The following is a 23,177-nucleotide window of genomic DNA, read 5'->3' on the forward strand; positions in this document are numbered from 1 at the left end:
TGTATAAATCTGAACAAATAAGATTACTTCCAGTTTACAAACAGCTGTTCTCAATTCCGTCTGCTAAATCTGGGCAAAATTACCAAAAGTGAATGGTAGTTGAGAATGTGCAGTCTTTTAGTTGGCCAACTTGAACGTCCTTTAGGGGGCTTTATCTTAAAACAAGAATTAGCACCTACATTGTCCCTCTGAAAGAAAGGCAACAACGGCTTTGCCATCGGAATTGGTGTTGAAAATTTAGAGTATACTTATTTCAGATTATACGTAGCGGCGTCATCTGATACGACTGTATAAATTTGTCAGGTTGTTGAATCTGTGCTCTAAATTTTGTTTAGTTAGTGTTGTCCACTTCAAACTTTGTTTAATCACCTCGCTTCCCCTTTTTTGTTCTTGTGGGAAGTAACTGAGTATCATTGTGTAGTCTTTTCTGGTTTTTGTTTTTGTAATTTGAGGAAGAACAAAATAAGAAAGCAAATTTATTTTTCGTCTAACTGTTGACTTCACAAAGTGAAGTGCATGAGTTGAACATGTCTTTGTGAGTCAAGTCTGGAAGTGATACCGTGAGCAGTAATATATTTGGAGCAAGTATTCTTTAGATTTCGTAGGTGGCAGTCTTAAAACATCAGCCCATAATAATGAGGTTTGTGTCAACAGCAAAGTTAAATCTAGGGAAAGAGTATAATCTCTTTACAGGTTGAATTGCATCTCTCTAAGATCGGTTAAGTTTAAATGTCAAATGGAATAGCATGGTAGTATGAGAAATCAATAAGCAAAAATTGTTCTTAAATTAAAATGTGCCTGAGCTAAAAAATAATATTTTCTACAAATAAGTAAAGTAACTTGAAAAATAAAGTAAAATTCAAAGCTGCATAAGCTGATTATGAAATCGGTCTGTTTTGAGCAGTAGGACTTGTGGAAGTTTAAGCAAGTTACAATGGCTAACTTCAATTTGAAGCTAATGGACAGCTAAGTCTGCTGCCATTTAAAACAATGCATGCAACTTACATACTTAGTTTTATGGAAAATCTTCATAATATTGTGTTCTATCCATTGTGTTATCATATATTTGTTTCAAATTCAATGTAAACCGATGATTTATGAGCCTCTGAAGAGATGCTACCTAAAAGGAACTCCTATAAAACACTCCTTGTTTTATGAATCAGAACTGTTTTTGTGAATTCGTTATTTGATATATATTTTTATATATATTTGATGCTTTTGCAAGCTCTCTGCTTGCAAGCTTAAGTCTTCCTGACCATGTTAACAGTGATGACTTAGTGGAGGCCTGTGGTGCTGCAAAACGGAAAGCGTAAAATAAACAGAATGTGAAGTTTGCTGTTAGTTGAATGAGAAGCAAAAACAGGAAGTCTACCCACAAAACCTGCATGTTAAAACACACAGTAAGACCTGTGCGGAGCATCTAACCTCCTTCATAGAGTGCCTAAGCATATGTGCAAGACGATGAGAATGCAAGGCTTGTGCTACATAAGCTTATGCTAGAAGGCTTATGCTACACCATGCTTATGGTTGGACTAGATGATCTGAAAGGTCCCTTCCAACCTAGACAATTCTGTGATCGTATGATCTTTCAGCCTTTTAAGCCGTAAGAGGGAGATGGAGTTGGACTTGTTAATGAAAGCATGATAAGGAAAGCTGAACTGTAAGAAGCAGTTTTTGTAGATTGTCTTACTTTACACAAGGAAGGTGCTTGCATCTCCAACCTTTGTTTTGTAGACTGTGAGCGTTCTCAGGTAGTTGTATCTTTGTGCTCGAATGTAGCTTGATGATTTTTCATTAAAGGCTACAAAAGTTTAGAGCAGACGCGTGAATGTAGCATTTGCAATCACTGTCCTGTATTAATACTTCTAACATCCCCCAAGTCCTCTTAACCTCCATACAAGTAAGTATTCACTTTAGTTTCCGGTTTCTTGCCTTAATAATTCCAAAGCATTCTGGCTTTATTCTTTATTTAAGTATGAATATTTTTCATTAAGTAATAATTTATATGAAGATAGTTAGAGCTGTTTTAAATTAGAATTTAGTGGTAAGAGAATCAGTCAAGAAAGTCATCGTGGGTCTTATGTTGCTTTTTGTATCTTGAAACGCTCCCAAATTCATAACAAATTAAACACAGTGACATACTTGTTAGGCTGTGCCAAAGACACACCACCAAGATGGTCTACTGAAGAACTGTCCTCAACTTGAAAGCATATTCTTATGGAGAAAAATAAGAGGTGCAATTTAATGTTTAATAAGCTAAAAGATTCCATTAAGCTGTTTTGGAAGACTTAAGCACCCATGCTTTTTCTCCTATACCACAGATATACCTATAGATGTGGTGTACCACCGGGCTATGCCATATCCATATCATTCAGCTGGTTAAAATAAGGCTTTTATTTGAAATTTTAATGTATTGTATTGCAACTACATGTCTTCATAATGTAAAACTGTAAAACACAGGCCTGAAAACTGCCTAAAAAGAGAAGTCTATCCTAAAAAGTTACAATTATAAAGTTATATTTTTTTACTGGGAAAAAAACCCAACCAAATGCCCAGCGTAAATTTATATTGATATCAAGAGTTCTTTGATTTAATGCACCTACAATTTTATTAAAAACAGTGTATAGCAGGCAAAATCACTTAGTAACTAATCATCAGTAAAGTTCAGTTCATAACTCCAACCTGACATTAAGTACTAGTAGAGACGTTTAATGCTGAAGTATGTAGGCTGATGGCCACAGTTTGGAAAGTAATTTCTCTATTCCTTTTTCTGTGTATCACACTGACAAATTGTTCAGACAAATTAGGTTTTTCCTTCATCACTCTTTAAAGCTTAAGGCATAGGCATTTTCTAAAGATAGAACATTAACTTTCTTAGAGTTTTGTTCTGATCTAGTGAGGCCAAATTCTGTATTCATACTCACTGTTTTATGTAATAACATGGCAGTTTTGTTGCAATCACATACGGCACTGAAATTCTGTCTCCTATTTTTCCTTCTCCTTTAATGAAATAAACTTTCTGAGCTCCCCGTAGTATCTGGGAGGTGCTTTTGATCAGAAAGTAGAATAATGATTGCATTTGGAGATAATTTTGAAAAACTTTATTTTTTCCTGTCCATTTGTGCACTTTTTGGGTCACGAAAAAGGTAATGTGGTGTTAGAAAAAGAAATTGCATTTTTGCAGATTTCATGCTGTATTAAACTTCTGTGAGTGATGGATACTTCTCTAAAATCTCAGAGGGGCTTGAAGTTTTAAAAACATATTATGTAAATACTAAGTCCAACATGACAACTGCTTTTTTAATCAGTAGCATATCTTAAATGGCTGTTGGATTCAGATTTTTTACTTCAGTAGATTTAGATAAAGTGGTTTCCTGTGATAATTCATTTTCTGTCTTTTGCTTTTGTACTTCTTGATCAACAAGTTTGTATTTCAAGTTAGAATACTGGATTGGGAAAGTGATTTGGGGGCAGATGCTTGATTTTTTTCAAAAAGTGTTTCTAAAAGCTGTTTTATGGAACTTAAAATGTAATTGTGCACATATTATTGACAAAATAATTGCGGTAATTAATATGTTAGAGAGTTCAAGATGGAAATAAAATCTATAAATGAAGAGCTTGACTGATTAAAAGGATTTACTTGCTCTCTATTTCCACTGCCAGGAAGGTTAATTATAAAGTAATTATAATGAGCAAACCACAAAACTTTATTTTTTCTTAAATTGAATTTAACAACAGATTTCAGAAACCTTGATTTGTTAATAGGCCTGAGATGTAATGCTGAGCTCTTTCATTAGGATTATTTTCAATAATATTTTCCAAGTGAGATGATACTCTTTGAGGCATGGACAGTGTCTGTGTAGAGTCTGGTCTCGGTGGCAGAGCTCTAATGGAATATGCATTAAACAGCAGGCAAACAGGAACTGAGCCTCTTGGGATTAGAGTCCAGATCTTGTTTACTTCCAATGGTGGCAGACAACCAAACCTGAAAGTAGGATCGGCAGATGCTTTCTGCTGTGGATCCTGCCTTGCAGTTCCCTGGAGGGAGTAGAGAGGGCTCCTGAAACTAAGCGTGTTGTTGGTACGTTGGGTGGAGGCCAGAGTTAACTCCCAGAGCCTTGCACAGCTCTTCTGCTGCTGATGGTGAATATCTGAAGACATCTGCTGAAGAGGCAGGACACCCCCACCCCCCCAGGCAAGACAATCTTTCACAATACAGTAGTTCTCTGGGAAGTTTTTTTCATGTTTCCTCTCCCAGCTCCACAAAACTAAGTTCTCACACTCATCTTCATGTGTAAGAATGTTTTCTTGGCTTTTTTTCCTGTTGGAGCCATCCCATGAACTATTAGTCACTCAGCGGCACTGTCACTGAAATTGCCTCACATAAGATTCCTTCCCGTCTTCTGGATCTGGAACAATCGCGTGGGCATCCTGTGGGATTTGCCTCTGCTCAGCTTATTTCCTCCTTGATACTGCCTGCGAAAGAGTGGTATTAGAGTTGATCCTGCATTAAACATAGCAGAATTCCCACTGAAACCTCAGTGTTTTGCCTGTGTAAAGAGTATGCTGTGCCTATTTATGGACGCTTTTCAGTGCAGAGTCTTTTTTCCTTTATTAGTGAAAGCAAACAGCTGTTGTTTGAATGTAGTGACCTTTTACACAACTTTACCACGGCTCCAGAGTCCTTTGCTGTGGGAATTACAGAAAAAGTACTTAGAGAAACTCAAACATGCAGAAATCAAATAGTTCTCCAGCAGTTCTGTGCTAATAAAGAAACAATTGCTGGGAGCAATCTATATTGTAAACACTTCTATTTCTTTTCTTACTGCTAACAGAGAGTAAGACATTTTGGACTACATGGATAAATAAATAATCACTGAAGAAAATAAAAGATTGAAAGAATGGCCATAAGGCTAAAAATACAGTACTGCACTTAATGACCATGTGTTTTGTATCATGTCATACAAATATTCATAATATTAGGAAGAAAATACGCGTTTGCCTGCTTTTCAGTGGAGTACAATCCTATTTTTCATATATGTGGATGTTAAAACAGGAGTTCCATGTTACAGGACCCTTGTGCCCTTGCATAACGTATCAGTAGAGCAGGCTTTATTTGATAAATTACACAAACAAATGGGATGCCTGTTAGTTTGGATTTTCAGAACTTAATCTGTTGTGTGAAGTCATTCTTTGGATCCCAGGATCCTGGCCTAATAGGAGAGCTGGAGGTGATGCTCCCATTCCTGAAGTGGAGATGCTCTGGGGTCGATCTTTCAGCCTAGCAGCTAATTACCAGGGCTGTCACTTTTTGAGAGAAAGGAGAGCTTTTTTCAATGAGGGTGAGCACGGTTGAAGTAGAGGAGGACACAAGGGGGAAACGGAATGTGCACTAAACTGTCTGCTTTTTATATTGTTCATTGCCTAATCCATTCCACAAAGTAGGCCATGAAAAGCCTGGTCATGATTGTAGGTGGAGAACCATTATTGTTATTTACCTTTTGATAATGAAATTATCAAATTTAGTTTTAGAGATTTTAGTTTGGGGGGTTTTTTTTCCCATCCCTTTTGCTGTGCAGCTGCTTTGTTCCTGATTATCAGCAACATGTGTACTTAGGACTTGTAAAACTTACTCTATTAATTTTGAATTTCATGTTTCAACTAGAGGAGAGCAACAGAATCTGTCCGAGGAAAAATAGTCATGAAATTGCCCATTTTCAAGTTTTACTACTTACTTTATCTACCAGGAGCAACAGCACTGTACCTAATGCAAATGACTGTTAGCAGCTAAGCAGGGAATAAATAATAAATAGTTTATTCATACAGTGTATTGGCAAATTTATATTTATTTTGAAAATTATTTTGCTACTGAATTTTTTTTCAATTTTAGGGTTTTTTATTATTATTTTATCTTCCCTTGCATAAAATCTGTCAATTTCTGTGTTTCTGAAAACTATAAAAATGTGCAAAATTAATTAACTCTCACTTGACCATATCATACTCCTGTAACAAAAATTGTAGCTGTGCAGCTGAGAAGCAAACCATAAACAGTTTTTACAGTCTGTCTTCAAGGACCAAAGTACAGAGAGGACTAGAATCCATAGAGAGTCTTGCTGGGCAGGTAGTATTAACAGCATGGAGAGTAGCTTCTCTTGTTTTTTTGACATGTGAGATCAGCTGTCTGTTGATTCTGTACAATACACGCGTGCATAAGGAAGCTGTCAGGTTTCCTTTTTTGAAGTGATGTTTTTGTAAGGTAAAACTTATAATACAATTCTGCTATTTCTTGTTTTGGTTATGATGCCTACCAGGAGTTTTCAGAGACATGTTCATTTGGCTTTGATCTTACTGAACTTTTGTGATGAGGAGCAGTTGTATTGAGCATCCCACCAGTAACAGATTTCTTCAAATACTTAGTTAATTATTGAGGTAACATGGAAATAAGCAAAGAAAGCTATAGCTTTACATGCTATATGGTATGGCATTTCCCTTTCGTCAGTTCAGGTCAGCTGTCCTGGCTGTGTCCCTTGCCAGCTTTTTGCCGACTACCATCTGGCTAAAAATGCCTTTGCATCTGAACTTCTCAGTAAAAAAAGTGGCGAGTTGTTATGATACCATGTTGTCATATGACAAATTCTGCTAGGTCTAAATATATTTATTAATTTTTTTTCCAAATCTATCCCTTCCTGTGGGGAAAAAAAAAATTAGAAAACAGAAAATTTAAAAGACTAAGCTTTTTTTTTTCCCTTTTGCTCTTTGTTACATATTTTTGGGGCAGGGTGGGACAAGGACGGATGACAAAACAAAAAGCCCAAGCCAAACCAAAAGAGAGAAGATAGAAATGGATACACATGCCTGTGATTGTTGCTTTTGTAATTCTTCTGTATTACACAGCTGCCACATTGGTGTTAGCGGAGCTAGATCAAGAGCAGAGTGTGGTATTTCTTGCTGCACAGGTGACCATGAGAGATGAAAGGTGATGCCACTAGATGCTGTCAGTTGCCTTATACTCCGAGTCATTGGGTTATTTGTGAAAATGAATAAACAGTCCAGTCCTTCAGTGAAATAATACACTGGGACAATCTTTATGGTGGTGTCAGTATAAGAAGGAGCAGTTTGGTTTAGTATCTTCTGTAGCCTTGCTTTTTACTGCACATGAGTTTCTTCAAGAATGCTTTAATGGGTTTGTTTGAAGTCCCTGGGTTCTTGTTTGTATATGGAGAAGGACTTAAGTGCTTCAAGTTAGAAGCACAGAGTAACGTTTGGGCATTTTATGTCTGAAGTTTCCAAATGCCAAGGCTAATGGCTACCTTCCTCCCAAACACAGCTTGTGGGGAGGCAGTCATCTCTTCCTTTTACATAAGGAGTCCAGGGTTTAGAGTATTTCTCCATTGTGTAGGAGAAAAGCTCCTGTACATTCTGCCTTCTGAGGTGTACTGGGTCTGGCTGGGATGGAGTTAACTTTACTTGTGGCAGCCCTGTGCTGCAGGTGCTGTGTTTTGGATTTGTGGGTAAAACAAGTGTCAGTAACATGCCAATGTTTTGGCTGTTGCTGAACAGTGCTTGCACAGCCTCAAAGCCTTCTCCATGTCTCACTCTTCCCCCCACCAATGAGTAGGCTGGTAGTGGGCAAAAATCTGGGAAGGGACACAGCCAGGAACAGCTGACCTGAACTTAACCAAAGACAAATGCCATACCATCTAGCGTCATGCTTATCGAGCGATAAAACTGTGGTAGCAGAAGAAGAGGGGGGTGTTGTCTACCAGGCGGCCATTGCTGAAAGACAGGGTGGGCCTCCGTCTGCTTGTGGGTGGTGGTGAGCCATTGCCTTTCTCCCCCGCCTCCTTCCTTCACCTAGTAAGCTGTCTTTATGTTGATCTATGAGTTTTCTTGCTTCTGCTCTTCCTGTTCTCTGCCACGTCCCACCGAGGAGGGAGCAGGAAGCCAGAGAGCAGCTGTGTGGGTGCTTGGCTGCTGGCCGGGGTCAATCTACCACATAAAGGAAGGAATTTAGGTGAGGATTTGCTACATCAGCCAAGTATAGGTTTTTCAGAGACTAGGGGAAGCCTACTAGCCTGTTCCAGTTTGCATCAAAGAATTAAGAGGCTGAGTTAGAAAGTGAGAAAAAAGGGTGAATGTTGCTGTGTTTCGGGCACTTGGGAGATGAAGAGTCCAGGTGGTTAGGTCAGGCTGTGATGCTTGGTGATGTTTTAAGCACAGCACATGTTTTGAAAGAAAAGAACTGATTCCTCAGGCGACGGATCTGGATTCTGCTTCTTTGGTGTTAGGAGGCACACCGTAGTTGAGTTAGATGCTAGGTGCCTGCATTTCGGATGGAATGAGATGTAAACCTCTCATCAGTCCTCATTTCCTTCCCAGGCTAGACTAAAGTCTCTGCCCCTCTGTGCATTCTGCCTTACGCATCTCTTTCAGCAGAGGTTGTTCCTGTGAATCCTGTTCTTGGGTGTCCTGCTGTCCTTGTGCTTATGTGTAGACATAACGACACGTGTATACACGTGTGGGAAATTAACGTGTGTGGGTTCACATTATGAGTTTAATATGATAAGGTCGCTGTATTGAAGTCTTTTTTTGAGATTTGTCCTTCGGTCTTCAACAAGTGAATTAATGGGCCACAGGAAAAATTTAAGAAAATAACCACTACATCTAAAATGTAAAAAACCAGTACTTTTATTTCTAGCGCTTTTTTTTAACAATATTTCTGTATTGAAATCATAGTTGATATACCTCATGAGCACTGTGGAGACAGTTTATTTGCGTTTTCCATTCTGTATGTAGTGGGAACAAGAGTCATCATTTGCATTTTTTGAAGCATATATTTAGTGAAGTAGTCAAAGAAAATTGACTTAGAGAAAGTTATTGCTAGAAATTGATCTTTCATTTTAAACTTAGTTGTACTTTATTAGCTAGCAGTGGGATGCAGGGGAATTTCCAGCCAGAGTGAGTAATGATTTTCTCTTACAACTTGAAAGCAAAGAAGACCTGTAAAAGGATCTGAGATAAGACCCCACTGAGAACAAGTGCAACTGCTGGTTTCAGAACACTTTGGAGGGTTTTTTTATGTTTATTTTTTCCATTTCAGTATAAATGTGGGCACACTCACCAGAAGTGTTGGCAGAGAGGAAATAGTGGGTGTAACAGTGATACTGAAACCAACAGGTGACACAGCTTGTGCTTACACCAAAACCTTTATCTTCAGACTAAACGTAACATACAGAAGGACTAAAAGGACAGCATCCTCCTGTTTGTTCCAGACTGCTCCTACGATCCGTAAAATCTGTCTGTGGGCTTTGCAAACTGTTTGAAAGATTCCTGCATGGCATGGACTTTCCAGATGAGGCCTTTCTCACCTTTAGTCTGCAAGGGACAGAGTATAGAAGAAGATGCAGCAGAGAGGAGGTAGACTGTAGAACATAGGTCTGAATGACAAGAAGCTTTCAGAAAATAATCTCAGTGTTTCTTTTTATCTTCCTTTGCAGAGCTAGCAGTCACTTTAAAATCACTAAAGCAAAACCCTGAAGGCTGATAAAGACAGGATCGAGGAGGGGACCTGTCGCTCAAGGCTGCAGTGTGTTCTCCTTCCTAAACAGAGAGGTCCACACATCTGCACCAGCTGGGAAGCTGCATGAAACCTCACAAGCGTAGCTGTGAGCCATGTCATGGAGACTGTGTGCTGAGGAGATGGTGCGGCGTGGCTGGCAGTAGGGGATTGCTGTAAGCTGGCACTGAAAACAAAACACAGGGCTTGACATGTAGACCACTGATGGCAATTGGGATTGCTGCTGCCTGCAAGGGTTTTGTCATGGGTTTTCAGACAGGAATTGATTTGCTGTAGTTCGTGGGTTTCTCTTGAGTCCCCAGGGATGTTTCACAGTGGGAGCAGGTCCATAGAGATGACTCTGTCTGGCTGTGGAGTCACTTAGAAGGTGAACTGAATTAATTCTGGGGAGGGAAAAGGACAGTTAGAGAGGATACGGGTAGAGGAAGATTTGGCTAGTGCATTTGGAAATCTCAACTCTGAGATGTTGTTAGTAGTGAACATCTGTGCTTTTCCTACTGAATCCATTTAGAGAACAGTAGGCTTCTCACTGACAGGGGTAATTCAGAAAGTGCAGAATTTGCCTGAGATCTCCTGGTTTTAACTCATGAGATTGCTAAGCCATTGTTGCTATTTTGGTAGGATGATCATCCTCTGAAACAGAGGTGAAAGAGAAGAGGAAATCTGTCTTTCTATTTTTGTTTTCAGTTTCTATAAACTTGTTTGTACTATGCAAAGCAAGTTCCAGACACGAAATATCTGGGAAATGTGCCAATGTGTAAACACACTTCATTTCTATAACATTGATGACTTGAAGTTGAGTAGCTTGAATTCAAACTGAAGATCTCACTTCAAATTACTGTTAATTACATGGCTGATGGTGACTTAGTAAAGCCACTGGCAATATAGCATGACTTTTAGCATAATAGTAAGTAAGTAACAGTAAGACAGTGCGTTTTTTGCTCAAAGGCTTTAATCAAGAAAGTGACAAGCATTTCCATTCATTTTAAAAGATTTTTTTAAAATGCATTTGCACAGTGTTTTTTTTCTTTTTCTTTTTCTTTTCCTTTTCCTTTTTTTTTATTTTATTGTAATTTTACAGTTTAGTGAACTGGCTGGCTGATTTGTTTCGCAATTGTCATAATTCCTTTTCTTCTTTATTTGATTTATAATAGCAGTAATAACAGTAGACACCTACCTGCTGGGTGCCTCTATTGATACAGATTAAAGTACATGAAACCTATAGATAGAAAATAAACAAGTTACACAATGGAGAGGGTGCATCTCTCAATTTTTTGGCAAATACTAGCCCATCGTGACAAAGTCTTTTGTCATATTTCTCTATCCTCCTTTCTGAAATATGTGGTAGGAAAGAAAAATTGATGCAGAAGGCTATCTTATCAGCAAATCTCGTAGGAATGCGAGCTAAAGGCAGGAAGTCTTGCTGGAGGAAAAATAGCCATTAATCTCCTTACTTAAAAACCACAGGAATTTATGTTGGGAAGTTACTACTTGTAAAATCAGTAGTGGGACTTTCATATAGGTACTATATTTCTAACCAATTGTGGCAGTGACCGAAAACAGTTTTTGCTTGGTCTGTTGCATGTCCTTGTGAAACCACTTGGTGGGCTTGGCAGAACTCCAATCACATCTCATTGCTGCTAATTGGCATTTCAGTTGGCATTGTTTGCAGTGAAGCTGGAGCTTAATAGGATGTGAAAAGTGAGCAACAGTCATTCTTCAAAGGCACCGGTCCTTTGGCATGGCAGTGTGTGGACTCCTGTGTATTGTTTAAGTGTTCTTTTCATATTTAATAGACTTTGTAAGGCAATCTCCCACTTCTGAGCTCTTCATTATGTTGTGATGCAGAAAATTGTTTCTGTTCAATCACGTTCTTGCACATGCTTCAGTGAATACTTTTTAACTGTTTAAAGGTTTTGTGTAATCTTGATCCTAAGAAGTAAATTCCGCCTCCTTATTTTTCTGAAGTAGTTCACTTTTATTTGTCTGAAGTCTGGCTCTTCTGGTTGGTTAATTCAGTGACAGCTCTGGGATTTATTATGGTAAAATCAATAGCTTTTATATCTGATTAATTTGCTCTGGTTCATTGCACTGATCAAATTTAGGGGCCTGTAGTGGATATTTCATATAATAATCTCTAAAAGGGAGACTTCAGATTGTATTGATTAAATCAAAAGAGGTCAGATTTTTCCTCTATGTAATTGAAGTTAGTCTAACAAGTAACATAGGATTGAGCATGCTGTTTTCCTGTATCTGTCCAGAGCTGATGTTAGATGTTATTGACTTCAGCCTTCAAGAGGAGTTGGGCACAATCTGAAAGCAGTTTTAACCTGTTTATCAGCCCAACGAGCAAAGAGCATCTGAACATGTTCTCAAGTTCACAGGCTACATTATTCAACATCAGTTTCGGTATCAGTGCCATTAATGAAATGCTTCATGGTGCAGGGTATAGTCATCATCCTGGGATCATCCTTATAAATTTCCCCCTGTTTCAGGACACAGAATATAATACTCCACAGCAGGGTGCAGAATGTCCCATAGTCATGTCTTTTTGTCTTTTTTAGGGTAAATTTAACAGTTGATGTAAGGAAAATAGTCTCCCAAGAATGCAGTCCTGTAGAATAGATGTTCTTGGGACAAATAAGTTATTCCAGGGTTTTCTGAAGTGACAAAGACAGAATTTAACAATCCAAGCAGGTCCTTCCATTGTTGTGTTCCTAATTCCTTAATATACATAGCGGACACACTACATTTTGTTCTTTTTCCTCATATATTTGGTTTTGTGTTTTCTGAACATGACAATATTTGCATTGTTTTGAAAAGAAAGAAAATTAGTTAGGATTACATCTGTTACAGAAAAATGTTTACTGGGCATTAGCATAAGAACAAATATTCACATCAGTAGGAAAGACTAGATCTAATGGTGAAAGCTAGAATTAGTGCAACTTTAACTTTACACTATTCCAGTAACATTCTGTTGCCATTTTAATAGGAAAAATGCTTATCAATTATAAATTTTAGCAATGCTTTCATAAGATATTAAGAATTCCATAGGGTTTTGAAATGAGTATTTTATAAATTTAAACCAAAGTTACCTATGTGTGTTTCAAAGCACTTAGCAAAGTTCACCAGTCTGCTGCACATTGCTATTATTATAACTTTGCAGTAAGACTACATTGTTCTTTCTCCCTTACTAGCCTTTAGCTGAATTGTTATCTTTGTTCAAACAAAAGATTTTTCCCTGTTCTTAATTTGACATGGCTTTCCCAGAGAAGCATTGGCTGACATGGTTGAAGAGTCTTATCCAATCAGTCTCGCTCTTGTATTGTTACAAACCAAATTCCTTTTCCACTCAATTTGTCCATGTTTGACATGGGAGATAGCTTTGTGTGTAGTAATTTTGTCATGCCCTCACCAATCCCCAGAAAAAGTCAGGACCCCTGGGCATAGTTTGACAAAGCATGTAAATTCAAGATTAACATGAACATGTGGTTATGTTGTATTATATATTATTTCAGTGACATGGTATGTATTATTTCAGTTGAAACTGAAGTTCAAAATTACTTAACTTCTCTCGTAGATGAAATATAATCTGTGTAATTGCCCTCATGTAATAGATATTTAATAGTCATGCAACAGGAGAATTACCATTTTGCATTTATTAGAGAATTCGTCATTACCGTGCAGGACAGGGGTCAAATTAATTTCTTGGTTGTGGTATCTTTGCTAACCCTAGCCATTATCAAGGTTTCTTACTAAGGAACTGCTTCAGTAGCCTTTATGAGGCTTGAATAGCTGCTCTAAGACATATAAATAAAGGCTTTTTCAAGAAGGGAATACGGCTGGTAGAATGCGGGCTGCTATTTTATCACTCTGCACAATCTCTGCCTGTTAAAATTGCTCCTGTGGGCCAAGTGAAATTGGATGCACTCTTGAGTTCTGATTTCTGTTTTAGCTCCAGGAATAGGAGGGGTCCTAGTGTGGGCTTGTGTCTCCAGCCTTCAGCTGGAGGCTGACCTCTGATATCAACCCTGCTGATGCCACAGATCAAACTTCTGCCTAGGAAGCTAGCCCATCATCACAGTTGGTCTGGATCAACTCCTACGTCCATGAAACATGGCAGCGGCAGGGAGCAGCAGTGCTGTCTCTTGTGCCACGCCTGAGTGGAAATGGAGTGAGGATGAGTGGAGAGGAACGGAAGGTTTTCCAGTAGTGGTCACCTCTCAGAGCAGAGTGGAGGAGAGAGTTCTGCTTCAAAAACAGGCATGGCATGATTCTGAGTCAAACTATAACCTAGGATCTAAGTGTCCTAAAAACTTGAAAATCTGAGTGAAGTAAAATACCTGTCTTCTATGACTACCTTCTCATTTTGCTGTTAGGAGATGCTGTTTTTTCTATCCACTGCACATTTTCTTTTGTCTGTCACTTTTCCATACTTTCACTCTCTGTTCTGCCCTATTTCTCCCACCTCGACATATGTGTGCATAAAAGAGTTTGGTAGGTAGTCTTATTTTACTGAATAGAAAGTCAATTGTGAAGGCAAAGCTGCTCTCAAACCCTTCTCTAAAACCACTAAAATATTTTTGTGCTGTCTCCAATCTGATTATTATTTTTCTCTTCTTACCATTCATCCCTTTGCTTCCTCATTTCTGTTTAATCCAAACTAACACCAATACTCTTTTTAGAGAAGGAAATAAGTAATATTTACAATATATATGAAACGAAAAAAAGCAATTGACTTCCTCTAGAACATTCTTACATTTCTATCCCCATTTACTTAAAATGCAATTGCTTTCTTTTGCTTACTTTTATAACAGTTTTGTTAGGACTGGGCCCAGTGTGCTTTCCAGAGTGGAAATCCCACCCTACTTTTCCTGCCAGTTTGCACTGTCAGTATGCTTAACTTTTGTAAGCGTTATTTGCTTGTGTTGAACTGTAGATTGGGGAATGGAGACAGTGGTGCTCCAGTCTTTCGTCTCTAAAGATTTGTGTAGAAGTCTGATTTGGTTAACCTGTTACAATGAGTTTAGAGGTGTTTACATATTCCCCAATGTATGTTTAATCACAAAAGAAAACTGCACAGCTCAGCACTACTTAAAGTCACTGGTCTGAAGAAGTGTGTTTATCTGGAATAGCAGAGATAGGCTCTAATTGAAGCGCGTTAGCACAACTGCGTAAACAAAGCATCACAGTGCCTTTCTCCCATTATGGTTAGCGTGTTCACTGGTCATGATTAGCGTTAACTCACATTCTCTGAATGTATTGCCGTCTCCAGTCATGAGTGAGAGAGGACTATTGCCATTATCACTGGCAATAAGGCAATTAAGACTATGTGGTAGAAGTGTTGTTCCAGTCAACAAACCGTCCCTCTCAGAAAGCTTTGCTGGGTAATTTTTTTCCACCTTCCCCCTTGGTCATAAAAGACAGACAGTGAAAGCTTGGACTTTCACACAAACCTGAAAAGCGTAGAAAGGATTGAGCTGAAGTGTCTTCTAGATTATACACAGACTAATTGTTTATGAAGTTCCAACCAGGTATTTCTTTCCAATGGTGTTGTAGGAAATAGGAAGGTATTTGTGTAACAGAGGGTATAATGTTAATGAAAAGGTGTAATGAGGAAAGATTCCTGTTAGATTATGTGGATGAAACCCAAGCCCTACTGAAACAAATCAGAATACACCTATGAACTTCCATGTAACTGGCATTGCACCTTTTGCTCTAACTCGGCCTTTATAGGGTTAGCATTTGGAGCAGGAAGAAAGTTGAGAAGAAAGAAAAAGCTTGCTAAACTAGTACATTGACAAGTCACAGAAACGTTTTGAAAAGGAACATCCATCGGTCAGTTGTAGCTGTGCTTTGTAGCTATAGACATAGGAATATAATTTCTCTTCTGTGAATTCATGCGGAAGGAATGAAACAGAGGAAAAAGGAGGCCTATCAAATTATGGCAAATAGTTGCTCGGTTTTGTCGGTTCTGTGGTTTTCCTAGTTAATCAAATGCTTTTTGTTTTGTTCTGTTTTCTTATCATTGCTACTGTACCTTGCTATAGCAAGATGTCTGTAGCCATAAAAGCCATTTTGTATTAGCTTGGATTTGACTGTTTATGAACCATCTGAAAACTTCTCACATCTTCCATTTCACATCCTCCTAAATTCACATACATGCTTTTTGATCACCATGTTTACACCTGTTTTACACTCTGTTCAGGTGTTCTCTGTCATTTTTTAAGATTTTATCTTAGCCTTTAATATTTTCATGTATTTAAACAGTTCCATGGGGCAAGAGTAAAATATATGAAAAAAGAGGAAAATAAAAGCCAATAATGCCAGCGGCTTTTAACCAATATATAATAAAAAATAGTTTACCTGATGCACATTCTGTCTGTATTAATCAAAAATAGATTGATTTGAGCTTACAGACTGGCACATTGACTTTTATCTTGTAAGTGTGAAGGTAGTTCGATCATTTGTAATGGTGGGGGGAGTAAAATAAAAAGTAATTGATGCACTTTTGTTATTTATCACTGGTGGGTTCTAGTTTATAGCCACAAATTGAAAAAAAAAAATAGTTTTTTTGAGCAGGTCAGAATTTGTTAACCTGAAAGAAACATTAACATATCTTTGTATATGAGCTGGCTTGCAGCCCAGAAAGCCAACCGTATCCTGGACCACATCAAAAGAAGCATAGCCAGCAGGTCAAGGGAGGTGATTCTGCCCCTCTACTCTACTCTCAGGAGACCTCACTGGAGTATTGCGTCCAGCTCTGGGGCCCCCAACATAAGAAGGACATGGACCTATTGGAAAAGATCCAGAGGAGGGCCACAAAGATGATCAGAGGTCTGGAGCACCTCTCCTGTGAAGACAGGCTGAGAGAGCTGGGGTTGTTCAGCTTGGAGAAGAGAAGAAGAGGAACATGTTATTGCAGCCTTTCAGTACTTAAAGGAAAGACCAAGAGAGATTTTTTTGCCAAGGCCTGTATTGAGAGGACAAGGGTCAATGGTTTTTAACTGAAAGAAGGAAGGTTTAGATTTGACAGAAGGAAGAAATGTTTTACTGGTGGCTGGTGAGGCACTGAAGCAGGTTGCCCAGAGAAGCTTTGGATGCCCTATCCATTGAAGTGTTCAAGGCCAGGTCAGATGGGTCTTGGAGCCACCTGATCTAGTGAAAGACGTCACTAGATGTCTTGGACATCTGGTTGGATGGACAAGATGGATCTTTAAAGGTCCCTCCCAACCCAAACAGTTCTGTGATCCTATAATTCACAGAACTCTGTATTTTGCCCCATTTTCTGTATTTCAGGAATATGTTATTGTCTAAGTGCGTCACAGAAATAAGGTAAACATGGAACACCTTACTGAGAGAGATATCTCTTTCCATTAGACCTAATGAAGGAGCTGATTTGCCAGAAAGGAAAACCTTTTCTCCAGAAGTTTATCTATTAGCTTTCTTAGTCTGTAAAATGTACTCTAGGTCTATTTTACTGCACCTTTGCTATGTACCTGTGTGCACATCTAGGGCATCTGTGATGTCTAAATAAATTATTTATAACTGGCTTCTTTTAAAATGAAGATAGATGGTTTTGTGCATGGGTTGAGGGAGCACCGCTTTTCAGCAGAGGCATGTGCTGTGCTAGAGGGAGTGTCAGCTGATGACTTCCATGACTCTGAAGCAAGGATAAGTGTTAAAGTCACTATGCAACATTACTGTCAAAGGTTTGGTGCTCTTTTGGTGTAAATGGATTCCTAAGGGCTTAAAGGACTTAAATGTATTTATGGATCTTCTTTGTGATTTTCAGTAGCTATGTAAGTAAGTAGCCTCTACTCTCCCTTTCTCTCCTGTAGTGTGATGTACCACAAAGAATATTTCTAATTACCCAAGCATCAGATCAGTGTTTCCGAGGTGTTTTGGGAGTTGGAGGAAGGCAACAGTGTGGGCAAACTCAGCATGCTTGGAGCAGTAGGGAGTACTGACTGGTGGTGGGTGGGTACAGAGATGATGACCTGTTACAGAGCTCTGATGGTGTGGCTGGAGACAGTGAGTCACAGTGAAAAGAGAAGTGATTGAAGTGACTTCTCAGAAGCTTTGAGAAAGGGGGAGGTGAAAAGGAGATGTGAAAAGCCCCATTCAGGTCCTTCTGTGCGAGTGCTGAGCAGTTAAGCACAACCTGAGGACTAAGGTGACCCAGAGAAGTCAGCAAAAGCTTTGCTCAGCAAACTTGTTTTAAAAGTTGTCCTGAAAGTGACTTCATTGTGAGAAAAGCATGAAAATAAAGCAGGAGAAGATGCATCTTCCCTCATCGCTGAAAAAATATTGTGTGGCTAATCATAGATGACAGTGAATAAATTATCTGGAAGACCAGTGATAAGCAGGAAAAAAAGCCCTTCTGCCGAAAATAAGTAACAAAAGTGACCTTGGCTTTTGAAAGCTATTAAGGGAATGTTGAATGGACCAAAATTTAAGACCTGAGGAATTGTAATACAGGTTCTAAGATGCACAAAAGAACTTGTTAAGTAGGTCTTAAAAATAGTATGTGAACATTAGAGGATGTGCGTGCATTCCAGCCTACCCAGTAAGGCTATGAGAAGATGGCTATTGTGAAGTGAATAGAGGAAATGTGTACATGATGATCCTCCTACCAGTTTGGAGTAGATCAAGCCCAGTCTGTTAATAATAGGACTGTGTTATAAACAGTTTAATTCCGCAAGCTTCTCTAGTGATCTTTATTTCCAACCCAGTTCTCCAGTTAAGATAATCTTTATCACAATACATTTAAAATGTCCTTGTTCCATTGCTTAGATTTTGGTCTTCATTGTCCTGAAAAATGTGTAGCAGTTTTGTAGAGGATATTCTGCATCAAAACAGCTATTTCACTCTCTTGCATACAAGCACACATATGTACAGTATTACTCCTTTTTCATCTTTTTCTCTGTTATTTACTTGCATCGTTCTTATGATCTGACAATCAAAGCATGACAATGGCAAGTCATGTCTAGTTATTGTGCTAACATCAGATTTGCAGTCATTCTTTCCTGATGAGTGCTAAACCCAGCCTAGGCTACCAGACAGCAGTTGGCACCTTTTCTCATGGTCGCCATTCTTGACAGATACATAGTCTCTGTTGAGAATCAAGGGGCATCATTTTCAGTATTAAAAAAAAAAAAAAAAACAAACCTGTGGTTGCAACAGTGCACATCTGTTGCTTTCTTTTACCCTAAGGATTGAAATTTAATGTAAGATATTACTTTGCAGTCTCGTTCTTTATGGACCTTCTGGAAAAGGTTGGTATGCTATTACTATTTACACTGATGGCAGCTACTCTCATCAGTGAAATCTGGAGTGAACTAGCCGTTAAATCATTGTTTTCTTTCCAACACACAATCTTTTTTTCAAGATAATTTCATTTGCTTTTAAAAAAACATACATAAATATTCCAACTATTTCTGTGGGTTAATTGCAGAATTAATTGGATCATATTGTCTTGAATAGCAATAAATGTGTATTTTTTATTGCTTAAATTTGGGTTCATTTTAATTTCTTTTTTGTCCTCTAAGGTTTGCAACTCCGGTCACTTAAAATCTCCTCTGCAGGGGTTTACTGTCTGCTGCTGGAACAAACCAAGCAAGGTTCAACTTCTTAAATAAGGACTGCATTTCCACTAGAATCTGTGACATTTCTTTGAAATTTTAGAGCATCTTTTAGACAGTTTTTCCTTTTTGACAAAGAGTCACCAATCTACTTACTCTAGTAGGTTTTGAATGGCTTTATATCCATCTGGGTACATAGGCATTTAACAGTTTCACTCATACAGTGTACCTCATAATAGTGTGAAAACAAAAGAGCGTTTACCAGAGCTTCATGGCTAAGTGATGACAATGTTCTGGTGTCAGTTGAAATACATTATCTACAGGCAGTTTTGCATACAGGCATAAGCGTTTAGGGAAGCAGCTTGGATTTTTCTAAAATTTAGAATGTTGGTCACACAGTTTTAACTTCTGTTTGTGCTCTGGAATGCTTTGGTCATGACAGCAGTGAGCAGGGTGGCAGGTACCTCATTGCTAAGCTTGGCAGAGGTGTGGACAGCATGACCTTCTCACAGCCTTGTAAGAAGAGCTTGGTCTTGTAGGTGTGCTCTGAGGAGGCCCTGTGCTTGTTAAAAACTAGTTTTCACACAGGTGCACTGCAGGAGCCATTGAAGCAGATGGGAGATGATGGCTCTCATTCTCCTTTTGTACTGCAGCGCAGGGTGCACAGCGCCTTTGAAGGCTTAAACTTGCCTCCTCCCTCATCTGGCCAGATTGAGGCCCGTGTTGTCTGCAGTCACGCTCTGCAGCATAGGCATTTTATATTTTGAAAGTAGTGATGGTTTAACACAAAAAACAGTTGTCATTGGTTCATCAGGGATTGAAGCATGGGTCTTTTCCTCTGGGTGGCTGCTTTTGTCAAATGGTTAAGGAGGTTTATTTATCCTGTGTTTTCCTTCTAAATCTAGGTCAACAGTTTCTTTTTTTTTAGATGAAAACTAAAGGAGCTAGTGTGTGTTCAAAGAAAAGTATTCTGATAGCTTGGAAATATTACAGAAGTGGGACAGAAGTTAAGACGTGTTCCTAGTCTTAAGCATATCCTGTTAATTAGTCCTAAAGACTTTTTTCCTTCATATATAGACCTTACTACCCCATCCTTCCAAATATTATATAGGGCATGTTGCTTATGGATGCGGAGGATTCTAGGCTTTTTATGTACGAGAAAAAAGTTTGTAGGCTTAACTGGTCTTAAGTTTAGCAAGAGTTCCTTAATTCACTGGCAGCAGAAGGGCAGTGTTATGCTACATTTTGATACTACTTTATCCTTAGCCGATTCTTTTCCTATTAAAGTGATTTTCAAAGAGTTGATTAAAGCAGCTTTGTGAGCAGATCATGCTAGAGCAATGGCACAAAGCAGAATAGTCTCCGACACCAGGGAAGGTGAACCATTTTATTTTAAGACGGGTAAAAGTGAGCTTTAATATATTCTCTATTATTTTGCCATGCCCAGTAAAAACTATTCTCACAGTGCTTAAAACTCTCTGCATGGCAGTGACACTGAACAGCAGCCTGCTGGCCGTGCTCTCATTTAGCTGTGGCAATGCAGGGTGTTGTAACAATGCGTTCACCATTGATATCACTAGTCTTACTGGTCTTTTCTTTCTCTTTCTAAGGAATATTGCCAGGCAGGATCCAATCTCTTGAGTAGTCCTTGAAATCTGCTTTATAAGCAAGAATTTGAATTCATTTGGCAGTATAGGATAAAGGGGTAAAGGAAGAAAACCTCAAACAAAAAATAACATTAAAGTAGTGAATTAAGTTTGCTAAAAAGGAAATGACAATTTTGTAGAGTGTTTCAGCTCTTCATAAAGTGCATTATTCCTTTTAATGAAATGGGTTTTTGTGTATGCTCTTTCAAAGTATGGTACCTAGAAAACTGTAAAGTAGATCTCACGCAAACACTCAGCAGTGTTTCTGTGCTGGCTGCCATAGTCTCAGTGTTATTGCTCAGACTTTTAATTCTTTCACACTCTAGATTCCTTGTGTAGCCTCCTGCCCAAGGCGTATCTCAGTAAGAAAAGGACGAATAACGTGTTTTTAATTAAATACATTCACATAAATTGAGAGGGTCAGTTGAAGGATTGTTCATATCATTGATGAGATTAGTCCCTCTGAAGACATGAAAGCACAAGCAAAGGCTTTATTATTTCTGAGTTTGAGGAAGTTATTTTAGCTAACACCTAGAGAAAGCAGACACTGGGTCCAAGAATATAAAAGTGGTTGTTTAAGTAGGTCCCTCTCCAGCTAGTGGCCGTACTGGTGCCAGTTGCCAGCACAGAGGCTTAGAAGAAAGAATATGTGCTCCCATGACCAGCAGTTTAGCAAACTCTTGAGCATCTGCACTGCTGTGTTAGTGAACTTTAACAATTTCTACCTTTTTAGTCAGCTGGTCGTTGTCGTTCAGAACATGCTGTTGCAATGAATTCCACTGTTCAGTGGCGTATTGTATTAAAAAGTACTTTCATCTGTTTATTTTAGACCTACCACTGAATAACTCTACTGGGTTTTTATGTTGCAGTGCTTGTGTTAAAGTAGTAATTAAATCCCCATTTGCTTCCTTTACACACTACATATTTTTTGAGCTTTCTGCCATGTCCCCACTTAGTTGTTTCTTTTTCAATCTACTCTGTTTACTCTCTCACAAATTACAGAAATATATTCTTCTGATAGCCTATGTTGCTTTTATCTGTCTTGTCCTGTTCTACAATATTTTTGAGAGGGTAATCAAGACAATGTACATCTTCCAGCTTCTCCCACTGACACAGACGTTCCTGAGTAACACTGAAATCTTTTTATCTTCTTTCTCACAATCTTTTTTCCCTACTCTCTTATTAATACTAATATTTTAACTTTTTAAATACCATATAAGATTTCTCGGAAAGCTCTTCTAAAAAATATTCTGTCCACAGCTGTAGAAGGAACAGAATTTCAGTGACAGGCAACTGTTTATGAGTTGGTTTTCTTCGAGATAGCTTCTCACTCAAGGAACAGAGCTTGGTATATTATCTTTTGGAGCTATTCAGAGTTATAACTTAGTTTCCTCAGATTCAGTCCTGTCCAGAGAAAGGAGTTAAAAATCCATGGAAATACACACAACGAGATTCTGATCTCATTTATAATTAGAAATCCTGTGGAATTTGTAGAAATGGTAAGTGAAGATGTTAAGTATGCTAAAAGATCTGATACTAGAATGTAGCCCATCATATCAGGTTTTTCTTGTCTGAGACAACACATGTCATTTTGAGTACAGCCTTGGGAAAGCACATCTCATGTTGTAGTCTAATCAGAAGTCATCCGTTCCACAGTAGCAGAGTAAACAATTGTCATTTGAATTCCCCAGTATCCATTTAATGCAATGATGATCGGCATCAATTGTTGCATATATTGGTGATGGTAATAGAGTGTTCTCAGAAGATCATTTTAACATTAACTATTTTAAAAATAGATGCCTATGTTTTTCTGTGTTTATTTGAATTTAATTTTTGTCAATAGCTGCAAGAAGTCATTGTCTGGTAGCAACATGCTATTCAATTAACATTTCTGCTGCGATCATACTGATAGTAATACATTCCATTTTTATAAATGTACACGTATCTTGCTAGATGTAGGTGAAAGTCTGGTGGTTTTGACTGTAGGTTAAGCCATAGGTGATATTTTGATCTGGCAGAAATAGGTCCAGTGTTCTTAAAAGCCAAGATATTGACGCTCCATAAACACTAAGACAAATTTAAGTGTCAGAGCAATCTTTTAAGAGTGATTATGGATGTAAAAAACTGATGAATCTCATACTCATCAGGGCAGACTTTTTACATCTTTAATTGCTTTTCTTACAGTTTTCAGGTGTAGAAGGAGTTTTTCCACTCATACTCTGTTCCTCCCTGGTTCCTTTCATTTTTCCAGATCATTACAGGTCCTATCAATTAACTCCTGACACAAGGCTTAAGACCAATGTACAGTACACCTGATTTGGGACTTGCACTGCATTGTAACTGTTTCAGAGCCCAGTGGTGAAGAATTGG

The 23,177-nt window shown here is 38.4% G+C and overlaps 1 protein-coding gene across 1 annotated transcript in view; it reads left to right on the top strand.

Moving 5' to 3' along the window:
- Positions 1-23,177, top strand: part of ST8SIA4 (ST8 alpha-N-acetyl-neuraminide alpha-2,8-sialyltransferase 4) — a 58,794-nt gene that overhangs the window by 29,817 nt on the left and 5,800 nt on the right. The gene's annotated exons all lie outside the window — the stretch shown is intronic.

Source organism: Chroicocephalus ridibundus, chromosome Z (assembly GCF_963924245.1).
Source record: "Chroicocephalus ridibundus chromosome Z, bChrRid1.1, whole genome shotgun sequence".
NCBI classification, from domain to species: domain Eukaryota; kingdom Metazoa; phylum Chordata; class Aves; order Charadriiformes; family Laridae; genus Chroicocephalus; species Chroicocephalus ridibundus.